This window comes from Lepidochelys kempii, chromosome 2 (genome assembly GCF_965140285.1).
Source record: "Lepidochelys kempii isolate rLepKem1 chromosome 2, rLepKem1.hap1, whole genome shotgun sequence".
Classification (NCBI taxonomy): domain Eukaryota; kingdom Metazoa; phylum Chordata; order Testudines; family Cheloniidae; genus Lepidochelys; species Lepidochelys kempii.
In genome coordinates, this window is record NC_136381.1 from 94,605,734 (window position 1) to 94,631,072 (window position 25,339).

General features: G+C 40.5%; 1 protein-coding gene across 7 annotated transcripts in view; it reads right to left on the bottom strand.

Annotated features, from left to right (window-relative positions):
• Window positions 1–25,339, bottom strand: part of LOC140906869 (cadherin-19) — a 169,265-nt gene that overhangs the window by 111,015 nt on the left and 32,911 nt on the right. For 3 of the 7 annotated variants that reach the window (XM_073331693.1, XM_073331694.1, XM_073331704.1), the window contains 2 exons: window positions 23,701–23,741; window positions 16,725–17,147 (listed from right to left, as the gene is read on the bottom strand). The exons of 1 other annotated variant lie outside the window; for it this stretch is intronic. The gene's annotated coding sequence lies outside the window, so the exon portion shown is untranslated. The remainder of the gene's footprint in view (window positions 1–16,724; window positions 17,148–23,700; window positions 23,742–25,339) is intronic. 3 more of the 7 variants (XM_073331695.1, XM_073331697.1, XM_073331701.1) reach the window with 3 other exon arrangements.

Genomic DNA, 25,339 nt, shown 5'->3' on the forward strand with positions numbered 1-25,339 from the left:
ATTTTCATACTAGTGAATATTACCTGGGTATTTGGGGCAGGGGCTGGGGGAGGGGAGAGTGACAGAATTCCAGCTGATTTTTTTTTCATATTTTTACCTGGCCAGAAGAAATTTTATATAGTCAAGAGCGCTGGATATTTCCATTAGGTGCTTATCTGGATAGTTAAAATAAGGTGCCAAAAATGGGTACTTATCAAAATCACTAAATAATTTTGAGGTTTTGCCCATTAACCAATCTTTCTAAACAACCTGCAATTCAACCTCATTCCACCCTTTTGCCAGGGAGTTTAGTATTGCATTACTGTTTAAATATAATGAAATGAGACCTTTTTAATGTTTTTATTGTGATGGCTTAGTGGGTTAGGGTTAGTGGAAGAGAATTGCAGCAGAAGTTTGTTTAAATATTCAGAATAGAATAATTACTCTGTTTGAAGAACTCAAGTTGTTTTCCCCCGGTTAAACAAGCATTGGCTATAACACTTTCTTTTGATGAAAGAAAATGACAACTGGCAACCTTTAAAAAAATAAGATTTTAAAATAAAACAAATTAAAGTAGGACAAGCTCTCAATTTAGCACAATAGAGGGCAGGCATCACTGAAAAACTGCTTTCTAATGATACCACTCTGGTAGATTCATCCAGCTGTATTAGTGGTTGTGATGTTTGTATACCCCACACTGTAGAACAAGGGGCTAAGGAGCAGATCTGGTTCAGGCAGTGCTGCCGTGCCACACCTGCAGAGACTGCACAAGCTGGAGGTGAGGTTCAAAAGAGAAGCAGAGCCACTTGGAGAAGGCAGGGGGTAGAAGGAAGCTCTCCTCTGAGGTCAGGGGAAGTACTGCCTGGAGTTCTCATTGCCTGACATCTGGCAACACAAACCTCATATAGCTTGCAGAGGAGAGACTAGTGAGACTGATTGCGAAGGTCAGAAACTTTCTTTGTGGTTCTTTAATTTGCTGTGGGAGAAAAAGTTATTCTGCAAGTTTGGAGGGTCTAAGCCCATGTTAAACTGGGACCTAGGGCTCTGAGCCCAATTGCTTTCCTGTGTGCCCAGGGCCCCAGCTTGACTAGGTTCTGGAAGTCCTCTGGTTGTATCCCAAAGTTCCCTGTGGCAGAGGAGCAGCACAGTTGGCCAGAAGTGCCATTACTGCCTGGCTGAGCATGTTCCCCATTCCTGCTCCTCTCCTGGTAGCAGCAGTTCCGGCTTCATCTCCTCCCCACTGCTGTGCAGAGCTTGCCCAGAGCAGGAAGCAATGCTGACACATGGGAGGCACCCCTTAGTTGTACTGAGCCAGGAGCCTTGCCATTCCCCTTTCCTGCAAGGCAGCTGCTTGGCGCCTGCTCTGCTCTCTGGCCCTTGCTCCCGGCCTTCCCCTGCCCCTCTTGGGGCTGCATATGCAGAAGCACTTGGGCTTTCAGGGCAGTAAATGGGAATCAGCCCCAGTTAGATATATCCAGTTACAGATATATATGTAAAGGGGAGTTCGTCAAGGAGGGAGACAACTTGTTGCTCCCTCGCCTGACTACTAGGCAACACCGATAGTGAGTGTTCCCCTTTACAGTGGACTTCAGAAAAATCTGTATGTATTCCTTGCCCATTATGTGGAGGTTTCACCATAGTGAAGGATGTCTTAATGTGGGAATTTTTGGCATCCCAAAGGAGAAGTCAGACAAATCTTTTTTCACCTTCAGGGCAAAAAATGTGATTCAAACCTTATAATTTTTCTTCTTGCCTTGTTTAAAATTATCCTTCTAACGTACAGAATGGGCTGACTATACAGAGAGAGAGGCTTAAATTGGATTTCAGTGATGGATAAGCTTTGTGCTGGGCCTCTGCACAGAGTTGAATTTTACACACTGAACATAAGAACCCTGAAACTAGAGCAGAGTATGGAAAAAGAATGAGTATTGCACCACAAACAAAGCTGCCTTTTTTTTTTTTAATTTTAGGAAGATTTATGGATCTTAGAGAAGGTGAAAAAATAAATCACAAGTGCAGCATGGTCATTAAAGGGAGAGAGAGAAAGAGGGGGGAAAGAAAATAATCACTTTGTAAAACTACTGAACATTTTGGCAAGAGGTTAATGGAAACCAGTCAAATGGCCTCCAAGTGTCCCCATTGCTGGCAAATTGATGTGTTTTATGGCACTGCTCTATAAATGAGATCTGTCTCTAGAAACGCAAATAGTTGGCTAATAGATAAATTGTCAATACATACTGATCCAGAATATATTAGCATCTTTCCTGGATTTTGAACAGTGCCAACAGAATGGGAATGTGGTGTACACTGGAATTGGCTTCTTGTGTGTATGTCTTTACATGGTGCTTTTATCACTGTGCAATGAGCAGTATTAGGGAAGGTTATCTCCGGGAGTTTCATTCTTAGAAAGGGCTTTAATCTGATGAATTCTCAGCTCATCAATGATACCAAAAAAAAACAAACAAACCTCAAACAAAAAAAACGCCCCTACATATTTATGTAACCTACAATTTAATAGAAATAGTATAAGAAATTGAGGGATATTTAGATACTGACCTAATATGCAGGTTCAACTTTGTTCAGATGGATGCACAATAAAAGGAAATATATACACACACACATTCCTGTTTCATATATTGCAGGCAGTGGACACAGTGGAAGTCTATAAGTGTAAGGATTACTTCAGGCTAGAGCAGCAGTCCATGCTTTCCAAGGATAGGGAGGGAGAGGACCCTACATACAGACCAGCCAATGGGTCCTAGCAGAAATAGTGGGAAGGTGCATTACAGCCTCTTTAAGGATTGTGTAGTGGCTGTCTTCCCCTGGATTCTAGTAGATGTTGAGCCTGACCCTAAGTCAACGAGAATCTCTCATTGGGGTGTACATAAGAATGGCCATATTGGGTGAGACCAATGATCTGTCTAGCTGGTATCCTGTCCTCTGACAGTCACCAGTGCCAGAGGCTTCAGAGGGAATGGACAGAACAGGACAATTATTGAGTGATCCATCCCATCATCCAGTTGCAGCTTCTGGCAGTCAGAGGCTTAGGGACACCCAGGGTTTCACTCCTAATCATTTTTGTTTTCCTTCTTTGTACTTTTTCCAGTTCTAATATATATTTTGAGATGGTTTGACCAGAACTGCACACAGAGTTCAATGTGTGGTCATACCATGGATTTATATAGTGGCATTAAGATATTTTCTGTTTTATTATTTATACCTTTCCTATTCGTTTCTAACATTTGTTAGCTTTTTTGACTGCCACTGAACACTGACCAGATGTTTTTAAATATTTACCTATGATGACTCCAAGATCTCTTGAGTGGTAACAGTTAATATAGACCCCATCATTACGTATGTATAGTTGGGATTATGTTTTCCAGAGTGCATTACTTTGCATTTATCAGCACTGAATTTCATCTGCCATTTTGTAACCTAGTCAGACAGTTTTGTGAGATCCCTTTTGAGATCACAAATCAGATGTCAAGAATTATAACATTCATAAACCAGTCGGAGAACACTTCAATCTCTCTGGTCACGCGATCACAGACATGAAGGTCGCTATCTTAAAACAAAAAAACTTCAAATCCAGACTCCAGCGAGAAACTGCTGAATTGGAATTCATTTGCAAATTGGATACTATTAATTTAGGCTTAAATAGAGACTTGGAGTGGCTAAGTCATTATGCAAGGTAGCCTGTTTCCTCTTGTTTTTTCCTACCCCCCCCCCAGATGTTCTGGTTTAACTTGGATTTTAACTTGAAGAGTGGTCAGTTTGGATGAGCTATTACCAGCAGGAGAGTGAGTTTGTGTGTGTATGGGGGTGGGGGGGATGTGAGAACCTGGATTTATGCAGGAAATAGCCCAGCTTGATTGTCATGCACATTGTGTAAAGAGTTGTCACTTTGGATGGGCTATCACCAGCAGGAGAGTGAATTTGTGTGGGGGGGTGGAGGGTGAGAAAACCTGGATTTGTGCTGGAAATCACTTTAGATAAGCTATTACCAGCAGGACAGTGGGGTGGGAATAGGTATTGTTTCATATTCTCTGTGTATATATAAAGCCTGCTGCAGTTTCCACGATATGCATCTGAGGAAGTGAGCTGTAGCTCACGAAAGCTTATGCTCTAATAAATCGGTTAGTCTCTAAGGTGCCACAAGTCCTCCTTTTCTTTTTGAGATCCCTTTGTAACTCTTCTCAGTCAACTTTGGACCTAACTATCTTGAGTAATTTTGTATTGTCTGAAATACACTGTTTACCCCTTTTTCCAGATTGTCTGAGTATGTTGAATACCTCTGATCCCAATAAAGATCCCTGGGAGACCCCACTATTTACCCCTCTCCATTCTGAAAATGGACCATTTATTCCTACCCTTTGTTTTATGTCTTTTAACGCGTCACTGATCCATAAGGATCTTCCCTCTTATCCCATGACTGCTGACTTTGCTTAAGAGCCTTTGATGAGGGACTTTGTCAAAGGTTTTCTGAAAGTTCAAGCACATTATTATATCCACTGGATCACCCTTGCCTGTATGTTTGTTGACCGCCTAAAAAAATCCTAATAGATTGATGAAGCATGATTTCCCTTCACAAAAGTTGTGTTGATTCTTCGCCAATATTTTATGTTCATTGATATGTCTGATAATTCCATTCTTTACTATAGTTTCAACCAATTTGTCTAGTACTGAAGTTTGGCTCATTGACTTGTAATTGCCAGGATCGCCTCTGGAGCTTTTTTCAAAAATTGCTGTTACATTAACTATCCTTCAGTCATTTTATACAGAGGCTGATTATCTATCATATCATAGTTATCTATCATAGTTAGTTCTCCAATTTAAAATTTGAGTTCATTCTGAATTCTTGGATGAATACCATCTGGTCCTGGTGATTTATTACTGTTTAATTTATCAATTTGTTCCAAAACTACCTTTAATGACACCTCAATCTCTGATAATTCATCAGATTTGTCACCTAAAAAGAATGGCTTAGATGTGAGAATCTCCCTCATATACTTTGCAGTGCAGATTGATGCAAAAAATCCATTGAGTTTCTCCTCCACTGCTTTGTCTTTCTTGAGTACTCCTTTTGCACCTTGATCATTCAGTGGTCCCACTGATAGTTTGGTAATCTTCCTACTTCTGATGTACTTAAAAAAAAATTGCTCTAAGCTTTTGTCTTTTGCTAGTTGTTCTTCAAATTCTTTTTTGGCCTGCCTAATTATACTTGTAAACTTGACTTCCCAGAGTTTATGCTCCTTTCTATTTTCCCCAGTAGGATTTATCTTCCAATTTTGAAGGATGCCTTTTTTGCCTCTACCCGCCTCTTTCAGTTTGTTTAGTGATTGTGTTTTGGATTATGGCCATTGTCCTTATCTGAGATACACCATCCCAATGAAATCACTGGGAGGCATTGTATCTGTGCATCTCCCTTTCACAATATAGCTTGAAGCCCTTATGTTGAATAAAAATATTTCCCTTTTTGCCCTTTTGTTGGTAATGACATCCACACAGCTAAATCCTACCTCCCCCATTAGAACTATTATAAGCAACAAGTATTAACAATAAATCCAGAAACCATAAATTGGTCAATTATCTTTAGCCAAAAGGTGTGCATACAATATGCAATATCAATGGATGAATAACACAATAATCCCATTTCCTTATAGATAGGATAATTGCTTTAAGTAGCCACCACAAGCTGTAACTTCCCTTTTGACAAATCGGACCCCTTCCCTTGGTAATCGTGACAATCAATTTCATTATCTGGTTTTTAATATTGTTCCTTAATTGTGTGCATTTATGTACTATTTATGTTTTTCCTCCTCCATCTTTGACTCTGCATTTCCATATTGTGGAATCCTTTTTGAATGGGGATAGGAGTTTAATGAATCACAACAAAACATAATTACTTTGGGAAAAGTGTAGACTTAGTAAATGTGTGAAAATTAGTGGAAATGGTGCATAACCTTCTTAATGAAAATAATCTGAACATTATAGTGTAGTCATGCCTTTCCAAAGGTGAATCTTTCTTTTTCTAAACAGTGCAATTAATATTGCTATTATGGAGTGCATTGTGTCAGAAAGAGAACATACTCAAATTCTGTCACTCTTTCCATTCATTGCACAGGCTAAAACCCAGGGGAATGGGCTCAGGGCAAGGGAATCTCCTGAAGAATCCCCTTTCAGAGGGGATCCCCCTCTACATTTTTCTGCTAGAGGTTGATACCCCCCCCCCCGCCACACACACACCCTGGAATATGTCACAGAGCCAATTTGGGACCCCTGTATATCCTAAGATAGGCACCAGAGACTAGAGTAATTCTGCTCCACCACAAAAGTTCTGGCCCCTGGTTGTTCCACTGTTTCCTGGTGGTAGAATTAAGCCATGCTGCCATGAACTCCCTCTGGCTGCAGCAGCTGCACCTGCACCCAGATGCCTCCTTAAACAGGGATCCCTACTGCTGAGTTGTTTACTAAGTTGGACTGATTGTAGTTTTATTTTCTTCACAAAGGTTACCACAATGAGTTAATTGAAACTAGGTTTATTTGATTTTTACAAGAATTAGTATAGTAATTAGTTTTGTGTGTGATTAATCCCAGTCACACTTGAGAGCTGGGATTTCATTTTTTTTTTACCCAGAAGGCACATCTTTAAATTGCTGCATTCTTCATACCTAGTTCAAACTGAAAAGATTACTAGTTGAAAGCAAAGAAAAATAAAGGTTGAGATAAACCTGTTTCCCTATTGGAAACAGGCTAAGTGGGATTATTTCAAAGGAAAGAGTTAACGCTCACACTCTTTCTGCATTAGGCTACCTCCTACACTTGGAGGTAGGATGTTGATTCCCACAAGAACAAATGAATATAAACTGGTGATTGGGAAGTTTAGACTTGAAATTAGATGAAGGTTTCTAACCATCAGAGGAGTGAAGTTTTGGAATAGCCTTCTGAGGGAAGCAGTGAGGGCAAAAGATCTATCTGGCTTTAAAATTAAACTTGATAAGTTTATGGAGGAGATGGTATGATGGGATAACATGATTTTGGTAATTAATTGATCTTTAAATATTCATGGTAAATAGGCCTAATGGTCTGTGATGGGATGTTAGATGGGGTGGGATCTGAGTTACTACAGACAATTCTTTCCTGGGTAACTGGCTGGTGAATCTTGCCCATATGCTCAGGGTTTAGCTGATCGCCATATTTAGGGTCAGGAAGGAATTTTCCTCCGGGGCAGATTGGAAGAGGCCCTGGAGGTTTTTCGCCTTCCTCTGTAGCATGGGGCACGGGTCACTTACTGGACGATTCTCTGCTCATTGAAGTCTTTAAACCATGATTTGAGGACTTCAATAGCTCAGACATAGTAGAGAGGTTTTTTGCAGGAGTAGGTGGGTGAGATTCAGTGGCCTGCGTTGTGCAGGAGGTCGGACTAGATGATCATAATGGTCCCTTCTGACCTTAGTATCTATGAATCTTCACATTAGCTTTCATTGAACTAGTGTGCTAAAAATAGTAGCATAGCCAGGGTAGCATGGGCAGCAGCTAGTGGTCGCACAGGCTACCTGTGAGAAGTACACACCCATGAGGTTCAGGTGGTCTTGCACTCAGCATAACTAGCTCATGCTGTTGCTCACTGCTGCCTATACTACACTTGCTACAGTACCATTTTTATCACCTTCTCTTGATGAGAGCTATTGTGAGTATGACTACACGAGCTGGGAATCACATCCCTAGCTCTAAGTGAAGACCAGGGATTGGCAACCTTTGGCACATGGACCATCAGGGTAAGCCCGTGGCAGACCTGGATGGTTTGTTTACCTGCCGCAGTTCGCTGTTCCAGACCAATGTGTGCTGCGGGAAGTGGCGCAGGCCGAGGGATGTGCTGGCCGCCACTTCCCATAGCCCCCATTGGCCTGGAATGGTGAACTGCAGCAGTAAACAAACCATCCTGGCCCACCAGTGGATTTCCCTGACAAGCCGCTTGCCAAAGGTTGCCGATCCCTGGTGTAGACATACACTTACAGCCAAAGTAATTAGCAGAGGTGGGAGTAAGAAGTGCCCAAAAGAAGTTGTAAGCACTGAAAATAGAGTTTACAGAGTGAGCATTATCTTAGATTTCATTTTCTGTTTTTTTCCCCAATTTAATTTGCCAGCATCTCTACCACCTCTTCCTCGTTGTTGTTTTGCAAGAAAGGGCAGACCTGGCTTGGACATCTACCTCTAGATGGGGGGGGTCACAGAACCTAAATGCCAAGTGTTGCAACTCTGAGTTTAAGTTCCCTTTGTGGATCTAGTGTCCCATGACCAAATGGATTTGAGCTTCAGAATTCTGGCTTCACCCTTGTAATAATTAATAGTAATATTTTCATGAATGGATTTTTCATTCTGATGAATGTCATTGCAGAGATCGTTACTAATGAATTAGCATTGGCCAAAGTTTACCACAAAAATGAACCTGAAAAACCACAAGTTTGCCCTGTACTTATAATAGATTTAGAAATAACTGATATTTCATATACCACTGAGTAATAACTGTTAACAGATGCTGCCATTTGAACAATATAGGTCAGATTCTCAGATGAGGAAATGTTGGTCTCGCTCCTTGATTTCAATACAGAGGACGCTGCTTTAAACTAACTGAGGATCTTGAAATAAATGTGTATATAGTACAACTGAGATGCAGCAACCTTAAAGTTTCCAAAACTAGATGTCCAAATATACAACACTGCACAATAGGAGTAGGGAGGGAACATTCTGTGGCAAACCCAGGTGAGATGGGATCTGTAATAATAGAATAATCATCCACATCACCTATATAGTGTTTTGCATTTACAAAACATATAATCATGAACTATTTATTATCAATCCAAAGGAGACAAGACTTTGGTTTTACAGATATCATTCTATTTTCTGGAGTTTGAATGGCTAGAGTCTGTTTTCATGTAATGCTTACAAAGTGACTATGTTATAATAGGCAGTATTTTACCAACAGAGGGGTGAAAACAAACAAATGAACAAACAAAACAGGTGTATAAGGCTGATATGGATGTTTTGGAAAAGACCATGAAGATACAATTACAATATAAGACGGATTCTGTAGCTGGTTTACAAAGGACTACAGCAAACTATTAATGGAACGCTGCATAAATGAGGAAAGTGACAGTAAAGACGAGAGATTCTTAGGTGGCTCTTCTGCCAGCTAGAGCAGAACAGTAAAGAAACAGAAGAAGAGGCACAGAAAAATAGAGCCAGATTCAGTCTCTGCATTAGGCAGAAATCAAGCCAGAAATAAGTGAGGATATACAGTAGCAAGGCTGTAGGAGGAGTGTGTGGGGTGACTATATTAAATTATCAACAGACGGCAAATCATTCCAAGAATAAACCAGATGGAGAAGTTGCAAATGGGTCATCTTGGCCACCAGCCAGATGGAGAACCAGCTAGCGTGGCAGCCAGGAGTGGAGGAAACCATGCTAGAAGCAAAACAGCAAGGTCCCAATCAGATTAAGAGCTAGCTACCCAGCAGCAAGGTCACTCCTGTCTTGGGAGACAGCCAACTAACCACCAGCCAGATGGAGAACCAGCTAATGCAGCAGCTCGGCCTACTCAGTTCCACAGTCAGTCAGCCTACTTTGCAAACAGCAAGGTCAAGGGATTGCAAACAGTGGAAAAGCCTGAAATGAAAAGATGGCTATTATTATTGTTAAGCAGGTCTACTTCAAGATGTCTGAAAGGGCATAGGGATCCAATTAGCTAAAAACAGTATGATGCTATTATAGTGTGTTGGTTCAAGCAGGACATAGGCTATCAGGAGTCCTGGGCTCTATTGCCTATTCTGCCAGTGATTTACTGTTTAGCCTTTTTCAGGTTACTTGTCTGCCTTATGACTCCTGAACTGTAAAAGCAGGGTAATTATATTTACCCATTCTGTAAAGTACTTTGAGAATCTCAGATAAAATTCTTTGTGGGCTCAGTCCAAAGTCTGAAGTCAGTGGAAGTCAGCCCTGTATAACTGCAAAGTATTGTTATTGAGATTTCTTTGTTATTCTAATAAAGATTCTGGACTTCATTAGAAAAAAACAGATTAGCACAAGAATTTATCTCAGTTTCTCCTTAAAGACAAAAGGGTCTGACTCTGCTCTCACTTATTGTATCTAATGCAGTGGAGTTACTGGTGTAAAACAACAACAGAGCAGAATAAAGCTGAAAAAATAGCTCTAAAAATAGAAAACTTCACATTTTCTTCCTAGAGGAACACTGTTCTCTCTTTCTATTTAATAGCTTATAAAATATTCACACTTAAAGATAAACTTTTCCTTACACGCACATGCGTGCACACACACACACACACACACACGTTGGGATCCACTTAACTTCGACAGGAACCTCTGCTTATAACCAAAGGTAGAATTTGCACTCCGTGTCTCACATTGATGCAAATTTGTACATATCTTTAATCCAAGGGTTTTTTTTGCTTTAAATTGTTGCTATCACTGATTTGCAGTGGGTTTCTTATGAGGGAAGTAGTGGCTTACAGGTGTAAAGCTTCAATAATTCCATGGCCTATTACAGAGAACAAAATGGAATGGCATGTGCCAGTCTAAACTCTGCCTTACAAATATACCTTAAGCCTGACCTGGAGAAAACACTGCTCTAATGTCAGTCTATTTGCTGGTTCAAAAGTATGATAGTTTATTGGATAGGGTCTGGTCCGGAAGGCAGGCAACCTGGATTCGGTTCCTCTCCCACTGACTTGCTGAATGGCTTTCGACGTCTTGATTTGGCTAAGCAATTGCTTAACTATAAGCATGTGCTTAAGGCCATCCCTATTCAGGAAAGTATTTAAGCGTGTTTTAGTTTAAGTGTTTTGCCTCTGTGCTCCAGTGTCCCAGTCTACAAAATGAAGACAATATGTCCCTCTTTTGTGAAGCAGTGAGATATATGGATGAGAAGAGTTATATAAGTGCTTAAGTTTTGTTGTGGTAACCTTGTTTGGTCCTCTAGCAAGGTTGCTAAAATTTTATTCACATGCATGCACTCCCCTTCCTGCCCACTGCCTCAATTTCAAAAGAGACGATTAGTCTCTAATTTCTGTTCAGTTTAGAGATTCAACAGAGAAGTCAGAGATATTTATAGGGACAGTGCTTTAATCACTTGTTAGATTAAATCATACACACCACATCTTTATTGAGAAAGTATAATTCCTTTGGTAATTTTTAATACCTGAATTATAAACTAAATTCTCTGAAATATAGAACATAAACATTTTTGCTCATGTCCACTGATTCAAGTATAAAGTGTTCTTGTTTTTGTTTTTTGGTTGGTTGGTTGACTGGTTGGTTTCCCCCCCCCCTCTGATTCATGAAGTTTTTCTGCACATCCCTAAAGGAACATTAACAGCTTTTAAGTATTTCTGCTTTAACCCAATCAATCAACAAATAAAGGCAGCTTTCACTGTTAAACTGACATCTCCAATGAAAATTACACTGTTTTGTCCCTGTATATTCCTGCTAAAGAATCTCTGCAGCAATGCAGCAAATGAATGCACAACTAACTTGGCTCATTTCAAAAACTACTGTGCCTATGTAAAGAATTTTACTTCAGTAAAACCATTTATAAAAACCCTGTAATACACAGTGTTTGTGTGCTGTTCCCAAGAAGTACAGAGTCACCTCACAACTACTTGGAGTGAAATAGTCTTCTGTGTCTGCTGCGGATCAGCTCCCTAAAACGAACAGCCTATTGCAGCACAGCACTCCCTTACAAGACTTTGTAGACCTTGCACTCTCTCTGTACGACCTGTTAGGTAGTAACAGGTTCCTAAGCCCCCAAACCCTCAGAGCATTTCCTGTAATGTCCAGCCCCTTAGCTAGGGTTTCCAACTTTCTAGTTGCACAAAACCAAACACCCTAGCCCCTCCCCTGCTCATTACATTCCCCCACCCTTACTCACTTTCGCCAGGCTGGGGCAGGGGGTTGGGGTGTGGTAGGGGGTGAGGGCTCTGGCCTGGGGGCACTGGTTCTAGGATGGGGCTCAGGATGAGGGGGTTTGGGTGCAGGAGGGGGCTCCATGCTGGGGAGTGGGGCTGACAGATTTGGAGTGTGGGAGGGGGCTGCGGGTTGAGGTGAGGGGGTGAGGGCTCTGGGGTGGGGCTAGGGTTGAGGGGTTCAGGTTGTGGGAGGAGGCTCTGGGCTGCAGCAGGGGGTTGGGGTGTGGGCTCTGGGCTGGGAATGTGGGGTTTGGGGTGCAGGAGGGTGCTTCAGGTTTGGGGGGGTCAGGGCTGGGGCATGGGGTTGGTGTTTTGGGTTGGGATGTGCGTGGGCTTACCTTGGGTGGCTCCTAGTCAGCGGCACAGCAGGGGGGCTAAGGTAGGCTGTCTGCCTGTCTTGGCACCACGCTGCTTGCACCCTAGAATCAGCCAGCAGGTCCAGGTCTTGGGGGCGGGGGGGAGGGGGTCATAGATTATTCTGAAAAAAAACTTTGCACTCAGGACACTCAAGCTCCTGGAGTTTCTGCTTGATAGCATATCATGATAGACTGTTTATCAGCACTACAGTTATTTAAAAGAACACAGAAACGGCTATATTGGCTGAGGTGAGTGGTCCATTTAATACAGTCTTTGGTCTCTAACAGTGGCCAGTACCAGGTGCTGCAGAGGAAGGTACAAGAAACCCTTTAGTAGGTAGTTGTGGGATAACCTGGCTTCCTAATCCTCAATAGTTAGAGTTTGACTGAAGCACAAAGCCCTTCCAGGTTTCATAGGCCTGGGCCTGAACAGAATGCAAAGACAGAAACTCTTTGTGGGGAGTGGGATAGATCAACTGATTAATAATGGACCCCTTCCAATAACGGTGAAGATGTCAGTTCAGATCCCACCTATAGTAAATCAGTAGTGTCCTAAAGTCATTGTTACAATCTGATGGCCTCTGAAGTGAAATGAGTTGGTGTTCTGAACCACATCTTAGTGGATAGATGGTCAGTTCATAAAGACTAACATGACAATTGGTATCTTTGTTTGTGGCCTCAGGAGAAATCCCAAGACAGAAGTGGGCATTAAGAGTCTCCCACTTGGGAAGTGCCTCTAAGAAAGGATTGACATGGACATATTGCAAAAACTTTGCATAGGTTGAATGTTTACTTCCTTTTTTATTTTGAGCCACACTGGGACATCCATTGCTAGCCATCAGAAGTAGGTTTCTCAACTTTGACAACATGGTACACTGATTATGTGATTGTGGTTAAGGCTCTTCAGCAGACTGAAGAGTGCATGTCAAGATACTTGGAATCAGAAGCAGGAGAGGAAGCTCTGCTCCAGTGTGATCTCTTTCCCTTGTGGCTTCTGACTTCCTTTCCTCTTACTGCACCTGAGTCTCCAGCCCATCTGCCTTCTACACAGTGATTTTTTCCCCTGCTTTTTTTTTTTCTCAAGGGATACCCTAGCTCTGGAACTCTGGCTAAGAACTGGATTTGTGACCGCAAAATAACAACCTCCCCAACCCCAAATATCTGATGCGCAAGATTAATGGGAGCTTTTTATTTGTTTCGAGAGGGTCTTTATCAGATCACTAGATAGCTAGATAAATGGAGAATCAATAAAAATACATTAGTGATGTCTGCAAGGAGAACCATGAAGAGCTTTACTAATGTCAATGGGATTCTGAAAAAAAATAGTTTCTGCAGAAAAGGACGTAGGGGTTACAGTGGACGAGAAGCTGTATATGAGTCCACAGTGTGGCCTTGTTGCCAAGAAGGCTAATGGCATTTTGGGATGTACAAGTAGAGGCATTGTCAGCAGATTGAGGGACGTGATCGTTCCCTTCTATTCAACATTGGTGAGGCCTCATCTGGAGTACTGTGTCCAATTTTGGGCCCCACACTACAAGAAGGATGTGAAATAATTGGAAAACGTCCAGCGGAGGGCAACAAAAATGATTAGGGGACTGGAACACATGACTTATGAGGAGAGGCTAAGGGAACTGAGATTGTTTAGTCTGCGGAAGAGAAGAATGAGGGGGGATTTGATAGCTGCTTTCAACTACCTAAAAGGGGGTTCCAAAGAGGATGAATCTTGACTGTTCTCAGTGATAGCAGATGACAGAAGGAGGAGTAATGGTCTCAAGTTGCAGCGGGGGAGGTTTAGGTTGGATATTAGGAAAAACTTTTTCACTAGAAGGGTGGTGAAGCACTGGAATGTGTTACCTAGGGAGGTGGTGGAATCTCCTTCCTTAGAAGTTTTTAAGGTCAGGCATGACAAAGCCCTGGCTGGGATGATTTAATTGGGGATTGGTCCTACTTTGAGCAGGAGGTTGGACTAGATGACCTCCTGAGGTCTCTTCCAACCCTGATATTCTATGATTCTGTATGAGTACCGGGATGTGCTATGCAGTACTCTTGGCAACTACTGACCTCAACAATAACCTTCAAGATTTGGGTTCAAAATTACTCTAGTCCACATTGATGGATCAGGTGCCACATTAGTCCCAGGGGACTGAAAAGTTTTCAAGTCCAATGTATGTAAAGTAGTGAAAAGGTCCCTTACCTTGAGCTATAAGCTCTCTGCAACTAGAAACTACAGCAGAGGTGCTGCTGAAATTTAACTTGCTTACACAGTTACAAAAAATGAGAGCAGTCAAGTTGGCCACATGTGTGTCAAATCCATAACAAGACCCCATAACTAGGAAATTAATTACTTTTGCTCAGCACTGGGTACCAGGGGGTTATTTACAACAAACGTCAGTGTGCCTATAGTATGACTAAATGCAATACTGATACCCCAAATTCCATTAGAACCAAACTCCACGTAGAATTTGGGGATTGTTTTATTTCTTATTTTACAAGTCTTGAAAATGTTCTGATACTAAGAAACAAAGTCAACCAGTGGGTCCTAACCTGGTGAAATGTTCTGATGTCAAATATAGCCTGAGACTGAATTGAAGTGTTGACAATAGACTTCTTTTTAAATTTTGTAATGAATTAGGAAACAGTGAGGAGTATATTGGTATATAAAATACCAGTGAGGAGCAGTTGGTATATAAAACGAACAGATGTTAAATATCATTATTACAACATTGCCATGGTTGTAATAATATTTATCTTGTAATAAGCAATATATAAATAAAGAGTACTGCCAGAACGAGAAAGGACCTGTTCAGAAAATGTTCTGATTCTTAAGGATAGAGAAAAAAAGTTCTAGATAAATACTAATTGAGATTTTTGAAAAAATGGTATGTGCCCATAAATCATTAAAAGACACACCCAGTCTTTCCTCATTAAAAGGAAAGTAGAGATTGGTACCATTAGAACAGAGAAGGAACCTTATGTACATAAATCAATGCAAAAGTTCACTGAGCCCTCAGAATGTAGAATTAAAAACTGTGAGAATGAAGAGTTATTGCATAGTGCTTAATGGGAGAGAGCAGATCCCATTGGCAATGGAACAGATGACAAACATCATTATTGTGAACATCAGTATCATCATGCAAGTTATATACACATTCTAACCGGGCAAAGGTGAAACTCCCAAAAGGAAAAAAAAAATCACTCTTCTGCTAGCCAAGAAGGGGTAAAGAGCTACATTTCCCATATTCAACTGTAAATGTATTGTCTTGGATTCAGTGTCCAATTCAATAGAGACTTCATAGGAGCTATGCCAGTTTACATAAGCTTAGAATCTGACCCAGTGCAGGACTAATAGCAAAAAAAAAGATAAAATTCTCCAGTAGAAGAAATTTCTCAGTGGAAACTCAGAACAGAAGGAGTGATATCATACTGAAGTCAATTATGATTTTTCCAGTGACTTCAATGGTGCTAGGATTTCATCCAACCGCTCAATCTGGCAATTCTACAGTAGAAAAATTGACAAAACAGGTGGAACTCCTCACCAGCCTTGAGAGAGAATTTAGGAAAATGGTTTGTCTTGATTCTTCAGAGAGATATTCATTATTCTTACATACGCTGCAGTTACCTGTTCTACTGTATAACAACATTGGCAACAAAAGAGAATATTTTACAAGAAGAGTTTCTTTTAGGGAACATGCAGGGTAATAATATATTTTGGTAAAAATGATCAGATAACAGGAAAAACAACTTAGTTACTTTTTTAATAAGGCTTTCCAAAAAAGAAATGCATGGCATTCAAAATTATCGTAGGACTATACAGTCTGCTGTTTGGAGAACAATGTATCTGATGTAAATCAGCCCCATTTACTTCAGTGCAGCTTAGTCAATTTACACCATCTGAGGATCTGACCTATTTTTCCAAGGATTAAATATCCCTGAAAACCTTCAGCATATTATATGCTCAGGATTTGGTGCGATATCCCAATATTTGTATTTCTTCCCATAATTTTTAGTATTATTCTTGGTAATACAGTTTTATTTCACTTTTGATTAAAGGACAATACTTTACTTTCACTGAAGAAGCCAAATCTGTAAAGGGAAAAATATGGTCATGCAGGGGAGAAGAGACTTGTATTTCACACTAAAGTACTGTAAGTGGCTCATTTAGATATAGTTTTGACATATGGGCTAAATTAAGGCTCTAAATAGTGCAATACATCTTTTAATGCAAAAGGAACAGCATAAATGGGGACTCAATTAATGAGCAGAAAATAAAGTATCTGGAAAGAGCTATACATTGCTTACTAAAATAAACCACCAAAATGAATACATAATGACTCCTGTAGCTCACTATCATGCCCTCCAAACCACAACACTGATCGGAAAAACAAACAAAAACAAAACATGATTATACCTCAGGTTGTGGGGCTGTTTTTTTTGTTGTTGTTGCTGTTGTTTTTGCACTTGCTGAAGCTACTAGGGTGAAAACAATGATGGTTCAGTGTGCTGGGGACAAATTAAAATAGCTTTTAAATTGCCAACTCAGACGTATATCAGAACAGTGTGTAGAACGTTAATGCTTTCAATCTCACCATCGCAGGCCTCTCTTCCTTCCTCCCCTCCTTCTCTCTGAAGTGCAAGTAGCCATTCATCAGGCTGTTCTGAAATCTTCAGTGTGGAGAGTTGGCTTTTGCCCTCTCCTGTTATAAAGACTGACTGCCTCTCAATTTCCAGCTCCTGCAAGAGCAGTCTGTTCTGCCCTTCGCAGGCAATGCAAAGCAGACAGTTGAGCAGGGGGGTGATGAAGGCCACAACGAGGCGGGGAAGGTCCTGGCCTCTGTCAGAAATCAAACAATGGCAATTTGACAATTTGTTGCCTTTTTCCCATGGCGTGGGGCTCTTAATCACAAGGTAGGAAATTACATAATTATCTGTTTAACCACAGTAAGATTACTACAACTTCAGGTTTCATTCCTGCCTGTAAGTGTTAACAGTGCTGCGCATTATCACTTTGTGAGTTAAATAATCCACTTCATGCTTCAGTGATTTTACCTGACGTTTAAGAAGGGGGAAAAAATAGTGGTGGATTGTGATTCTGAATCATGATTTAGCATTATCACCCCAAACCAACTATTTTACTGGTTGGTGGGAGACGCTCAGTCCTCCAGATGTGATAGCAGCTAACTCCCTTTTTTATTTTATTGTAATAATCAAATATAATTTTAGTGCCTCACAAAACCAGCACACATTACTAATTTTATTGGACAGACACAAACATGTACAACATAAAATTGCAATATATTTCCTTTACCTGTCCTTTCCTTTCTGTCCACTTGCCTGAAATATATCTGTGGACCTTATTAATCTCTCATAATGATATTTGTAATATCCCCTGGGTCCGTCTCAGTTTCCCCCCTCCAGTTTATCCAAAACTCTGCACCCAACACTTTATCACTCTCAACCTTGAATCCTGACATGGCTTCTTAGATTTTTATTGCATCAGATTCAATATTCTAATCTTTAAAGCTTCATCTAATTTCACCCCATCTTTATTTCTGCTCTCATTTCCTCCTGCTCCCTATGGACCTCACAGCCCTCTTTCCTTATTGCTCTATGTGCCAGTCTCTGTAATACTGCTTCCTATGGCTGAAGAAGTGTCTCATTTCTTGCCCCCCAGGGGCTTTCTCTTCACCCAGTCCTCTCCTCAAAGCACATTTCTTCCTTGAATTCTTCTTCTATTGCTCTTCTCTGCACAGCCCATATATATTGAAATCCCAGGAGCCAGAAACTGCAGTTCTAGAGGGTCAGGGAAGGCTAAGTAAGTCTCAGTCTGCCCTACCTGGGACTCGAGAAGAACCATATTGGTCTGGAGCTCTATCATCCTGCCAGAGGCACTGGCAGAATCCTACTGGGGCAGAGGAAGACTCTAGTTGCTACCTAATATTGCAGCCTCACAGTCCTGGATTCCACCCTGATACATGGGCGTATAATATGGTGATCTGCTCATTTGTGACTGCTTGGAGGGAGGCAAATGAAAGAGCAGTAGCAGCACTGATATCAGTCAAGAGAGATCTACTCCTATGACCTTTAAAAATGGGAAGCACCCTATCCCATTTTTGGAGTGTTTTTTGAGGGTCAAAGAAATCCAGTATGGTTATTTTTATACCTGTCTAGAAGATATTTCCATTTCATGACAACTTTTGAGATGTAGAAATATGGTTTTGTTCTGCATGGTTTTTGATTCAGGTCTCTCTCTTTCTCTCCGTGTTTAGAAGTGATCAGAATGCCCTGGATCTCAAAAACCTTCCTGATTAATCATAACTGGTACCTCTTCTCAAAACAGCACATTTCCATGAAATTTTATTTGGTCTAAAACGTTCCAACCACCTCTACTCATTTTCTAACTACTGGTTTCAGAGTAGCAGCAATGTTAGTCTGTATTCGCAAAAAGAAAAGGAGTACTTGTGGCACCTTAGAGACTAACAAATGTATTTGAGCATAAGCTTTCATGAGCTACAGCTCACTTCATCAGATACATTCTGAAAGCATCCGATGAAGTGAGCTGTAGCTTCCGAAAGCTTATGCTCAAATACATTTGGTAGTCTCTAAGGTGCCACAAGTCCTCCTGTTCTTTTTTCTAACTACTGTTCCCCAGCTACAATGAACTTTGTCACTGTTTTAAAATGATGGTGTCCTTCTCTTAGAAGTACACCCCTATGGTAATATTGGAGCTGGTTTACAGTTTGGGGACAGACACAGGAAATATTAGTGCCTTTCTAATATTCCTGGATGTGTCACCTACCTGAGGCCGCACTTCCAGTAATGAAGTCACTCAGGATAAGCCTTCAGATATGTGAGCATTTGGGGGCTTATGCACGGTACTGTTACACTGGGTACTTTTGCATTGGGTATTTCAGTGATAACCTTCACTTTATGCTGGTTTCTGGTACTGTTATGTACTGGGCAACAAATTAGACATAAGTTTACAACATGACGTGACAGCAAAAAAAAAATGCTAATACACTTTTGGGCTACCTACATATTGTTCTGAATTGAGAGAGAGTGCAAACATACCTGGAGTATAGTGGGAACTGCATTAGCAGGGTGATATTCACAAAATGGAAGGGGTTCAGAGAAAGGCAAAATAAATTATTGGGGGCTCTGAGAAATAATTCACAAGAAAAGAGTATGGGACAGATTGTCATTCCAATTAAGGACCCTTAGACCACTCTGAACCCCTTTACATTGACAGACTGGGCTTTAAAGGGTTAAGTCTATGCAACCTGCTTAAGTGCTGATAAAGGGAAGGGACAAGATAACAATCTAAAACTATATGAAGGGTTTTATTACAAAAAAAATAGAAGAATTATTTTGGCTAATACAAGACATATAAATAGGAGTAATGGATTGAAAATAAAATGTAGAATATTAAAGTTGAATACCAGGAAAACATCCAAACAATAGGATTATGTTAGACTCTAGGACAGTCTTCCCAAAGAGGTGGTGGAAAATTTACTGCTTGGGACATTTAAAAATAAACAAAAGCAACATTTAATAAGGAACAACCCAACAGTGGCAGGGCAATAGACTGCAATACCTGACTTTGCAGCTAGGGAAATATAGGTTGGGTATTAGGAATAACTTCTTAACTATAAGGATAGTTAAGCACTGAAACAGGTTACCTAGGCAGGTTGTAGAGTCCCTGTCACTGGAGATTTTTAAGAACTGGATAGATGATCATCTGTTGGGGATAGATTAGGTAGACTTAATCCTGTTTTAGCACAAGGGGATGGACTAAATGATTTCTTGAGTTCCCTTCAGCCTGACATTTCTATGATTCTATGACTTCAAAGGACTTTGAATATTCTAATATTTTAAAACTATCTAATGAAACTGTGAATGTTCTTATTGTCCATATAAATGCCTAATCTTCTTTCTTTAATTTTAAAAAAAATCTTGCTATGCTCTTGGCCTCAATTGTATTTTGTGGCAATGAAATGAAGTATATGCTTAAGTGATATTCTGGGTCAGAGTCAGAAAGTTTAGCTTATTTAGCTCTGTCCTTCTGCTGGGGACATCAACTGCTTGAAGATATATTTCTTTTCTTGTCCCTATTCTTTTCCTCTTGCTGTGTCCTATCACCACCAGATAATATGATGCCGGGTCATCATGTAATTTGACGTCAAGACCTGTGAGAACAGCCACCAAAATTGGTGATGTCTTCCTCGCACTTTAATCTATGTTAGCCACTGTAGGGGCTGGAGCTCATCTGAAAATCTGACTCCTTATATTCTAATTCTCAGTTTTATAACATCAGGTATATTTACAGTTTTTTCTAGATCATGTCAAGGGCTCACACATGACTTCTGAGGATTTCACAGCCGCACACCTTTATTTGCTAGGGACCAGGGACTCAGAACAATCAATGGTATTCCTTTCTTCAGAACAAGTTCTTTCACTACTGAACTTGAATATTTTAGAAGTGTTCTTGAGGTTTATACTGTTGTCAGACCGAAATTACAGCTGTAGCAACCTATCAGTGAATGTGCTGTTCATTCCTACACAAAGTTAGCTAGGACAAATTTATGAGAGGAAGGAGAATGCTGAGAAAGTAAAATAGGTTTCACATGCTGATATATACATTGTATTAAATTCTTTTGAGCCAAAAAGGAATACCCAAATGCTAGGCTTATTTGTGCTATACAAGTTTATCCTGGTTAAATAAAAGACCTTGCATAACTGCTGAAAGCTCTTTTGCTTGAAGATAAATAGTCTGGTGCCAGTGATGGAATATATCCTAAAGTGCTCAGCATCAACAAAAATTAGTATCATAGGTATCTGAGTGAATTTGTGCATCACATTAGGTTATTTTTATGTCAGCCCTGCAGATATACGATTCCTCCACTACATATTTCCATTTAGATTTAATAGGTTATCTTTAACAAGTACACTTTTCTTTTCTTTCCTGGAATTTTTCTGTTGTGGCAATTGTTACTGGATACAATCTTTTTTCTACTGCACCTCATCTGAGTTTGGCTAACAGTTGCAAGGGAGCATATATTTTTGAACTATCAGTAAAGCAACATTTAATAAAGAAGACCTTATCAAGGCTAGAGTTGTCCTTACTTTTCATACTGCTGTGAAGCAACATGACAGGCTAGGAGGAGGAATCTTGAAGTGCTAGTCACCTGTGTAGAAATGAATAACCAAGGGACAGAAGTTGAGTGACCTTTGTCTGTTATGTGTCACCATGCTGCTATATCAGTGGCCAATGTTAGCAGGGTACAAGCAGCTGCCTTAGTGAGCTAGTCTTGCTGTTGCCAGTGTGTGTCAGCTAGTGCTGTAGAATGTAAAAAGAGAAGATGGACTGGAGATTAATGGGCAGGGGGAAGACTTAAATAGAAATCTCCAAAGAATATGAGTCCTGGGAGAAGTAGTGTTAGTCTAGCAGGCATTATATTTGATTTTTACTTGGTTACGTTATCTGATTTTGCTGCTGAAAATAATATCTTACATTTATATACAACCTTCCATGCTTTGTGAACTGTAATGATGATGATAATGTAAGAATCACTTCATCTAATCCTGAAGCTCCGCTAGCTCTGGAGTGAAACACAGCAACATCCGAACAGTGCACAGCAACACTGTAGAACAACAGACAAACTTGTTTCAGCTAAAAGAAAAGGAGTACTTGTGGCACCTTAGAGACTAACCAATTTATTTGAGCATGAGCTTTCGTGAGCTACAGCTCACTTCATCGGATGCATACTGTGGAAAGTGTAGAAGATCTTTTTATATACACACAAAGCATGAAAAAATACCTCCTCCCACCCCACTCTCCTGCTGGTAATAGTTTATCTAAAGTGATCACTCTCCTTACAATGTGTATGATAATCAAGTTGGGCCATTTCCAGCATAAATCCAGGTTTTCTCACCCTCCCCCCTCCCCCCACAAACCCACTGCTGGTAATAGCTTATCTAAAGTGACCACTCTCCTTACAGTGTGTATGATGATCAATGATATATGCCATCATGTGCCAGCAATGCCCCTCTGCCATTTACATTGGTCAAACTGGACAGTCTCTACGTAAAAGAATAAATGGACACAAATCAGATGTCAAGAATTATAACATTCATAAACCAGTCGGAGAACACTTCAATCTCTCTGGTCACGCGATTACAGACATGAAAGTTGCTATATTACAACAAAAAAACTTCAAATCCAGACTCCAGCAAGAAACTGTTGAATTGGAATTCATTCGCAAATTGGTTGCAATTAACTTAGGCTTGAATAGATACTGGGAGTGGCTAAGTCATTATGCAAGGTAACCTATTTCCCCTTGTTTTTTTCTACCCCCCTCCCCCGCCCAGACGTTCTTGTTAAACCCTGGATTTGTGCTGGAAATGGCCCACCTTGATTATCATACACACTGTAAGGAGAGTGATCACTTTAGATAAGCTATTACCAGCAGGAGAGTGGGGTGGGAGGAGGTATTTTTTCATGCTTTGTGTGTATATAAAAAGATCTTCTACACTTTCCACAGTATGCATCCGATGAAGTGAGCTGTAGCTCATGAAAGCTTATGCTCAAATAAATTGGTTAGTCTCTAAGGTGCCACAAGTACTCCTTTTCTTTTTGCGAATACAGACTAACACGGTTGTTACTCTGAAACTTGTTTCAGCTAATTGCTAGTGTTCTAGTTCTGAGGTAATACTAAATGCAGTAAGGAAAGTGCAAAGCATTTGTCACAAAACCCCCAAGTCAACCTTTGTTTAGAAAAAGAGTCAGTGATCTTTGTTAAAGTTTCAGTGATCCTGGACACAGGTTTAATTCACTTCTAGGACACCAATCTCCAACAGGCTCTGGACCCATATAACTCTCTTCTATCTTCTAGATGTTGAGTCTGGCAGGCTACAGTTCTTTTGCTTGACAACATTTTCAGAGATAGGGTTGGGTTGCTGGCTGGCCCTATGCTAAATTCCATGGATGCCCAATCCATAAATATTGTGGTTGTCAGTCCTAAACAAAGCCTGGCTACATGATGGCATACCTGTTACAAAAGGTAAAACCTTTGTACTCACAGCTTTAAAAAACCTCAAGGCATATGAGTAGCTAACTGGCTTTTCTGTCATGCTGAATCAATCTAAAGCAACAACTGAAAGATTTCTCTAGTAATAATGGAGAATGCTGTGGCTGCAGAGAATGCTCTACAGCCATTACCTCTAGAATGAGCCCCAGGCTTCCTTCTGAATAGTGACATGCTTTTTCTAAGGCAATGAGCAAATAATTATAATTTAACAGTTTCACAAACCTTTTGGGGGCCTTTTCCTAGCTGCCCAAGATGTACTATTTGAATCCTAAAGAATGAACAAGATGGGAGACTCCTTACCTTTTTCCTAAATCTGTTTCTTGTTTTTCACTCTCTTGAACCTGAGGCACAAAATCAAAAAGAGGGATAGACTTTTTTTCTCATTTGAGCTCTGCACATTAAACAAAACAGACTTTTCTACAATTCTGCTTTCCTAACTACCAAAGAGCACCATGCTGGAACAATGACACACATTGGATGGGGTTACTTAAATGAGTAAATACTATGCAATGTGAGTAAAGGCTGCAGAATCTGACCCCAAAATGGTGAAAACCCTCAATGTTGATTTTTGTGCTGTAGGCAAAATGATCACTCACTCTATATTCTTCCAGGTAGCCAGCACCTAACTCTTCTGCACAGGCTACTCAGCGTACACGTAGGTCCATATGGGACTGTGCAGATAGTGTCTTCAGTGGGGCCTCTTCTCTCTGCTCCACAGTGTGTTGGCCAGTGCCTTTGAACCAAGTTGGAGGGGAAAATAATCTATGCCAATACTGGGATGACCCAGAATACTTTCTCACTGGAACAAGAGGGGAACCAAGTGCCATATTGTGATTCAAAGTTTTTCCTGAGTCACACTATGATCCTTAGTTTGCTCCTGGTGCAGCACAGCTGCATGCTGCCCCTTATTCAGTGCTTGTGGCAGAGCTGCAGTCTAGTCCTATGTGAGTAAGAATCATGCAAGCTAAATTTAATAGTTGAAATACATGTTTTTAAAAAATTGCTTCTGAACCTTATCTTTTCCCACAAACAAAAAAATATAGCCCTGCATAGATTTCCTTGAACATGCCAAGGATCAGTTAACCAAAACTGTAGTTTATAGGCTAAGACACATAAATTGTGTAGAAGTTGATTGACTTTATCATGAATGTGGACTCTTATCAATGCTAGCAGGCATCTGGCTGTATTCACTTTGATTTACTCAACCGAGCATTTATTCTACTGAGCATTTTTACAGATGTAAACCTGTTTTGCCAAGACAAATGGAGTGGTAAATATTATAAACGAAATTCTCATAGTAGGAGAAAAAGGAATTGTCAGGGCGCTAGTTGCAGAAGAAAAAAGCCCATAAGATACACCCTTCATCTTTCCTAAAAGATAGACTCCAAAGACTGAATTAAAAATAAAAGCCTTTCTGAAGAAGAAGAAAAAGAAACAGCTACAAAGATGGAGGGGGCAGAAGGGAGGGGGGAAGTAAGAGACAGCCCTGCTGAGGTTAAGGTTCCTTTTTCCCCCACAAAAGGCAGCTCAACAAACAGTGGCAGATGTCACCCTGACAGGGAAAGTGGCAAGCGGCCATCTCAGTTCTGTTTGTGACTTTTTTCACAAGAGTCAGGCTGCTTTTTCCACTCCATTCAGCATGTTTGTGAATGCTTGATTTTCTCAGAAGACAAAAGAGGGCAAGAGCTCTAGAATTCAATAGAAGGTCAGAATGGCAATCTTTTTGCTGGGTCCGGCTTCCTTTTATACTCTGACATCTGGGGCCTATTACCAGAACAAATTAGAGCAATTCAAACCACCAGCAGGGGAAAGAGAGTTTTCTGTTTTTCATACAGCATAGCTACAAACTCAGGAAGGGGAACTGGGGCTCCTGACAATACAGCATAGCAATAGATTTGCCACACTTGTTTTACAGACATATACTGCAACAAATGTAATC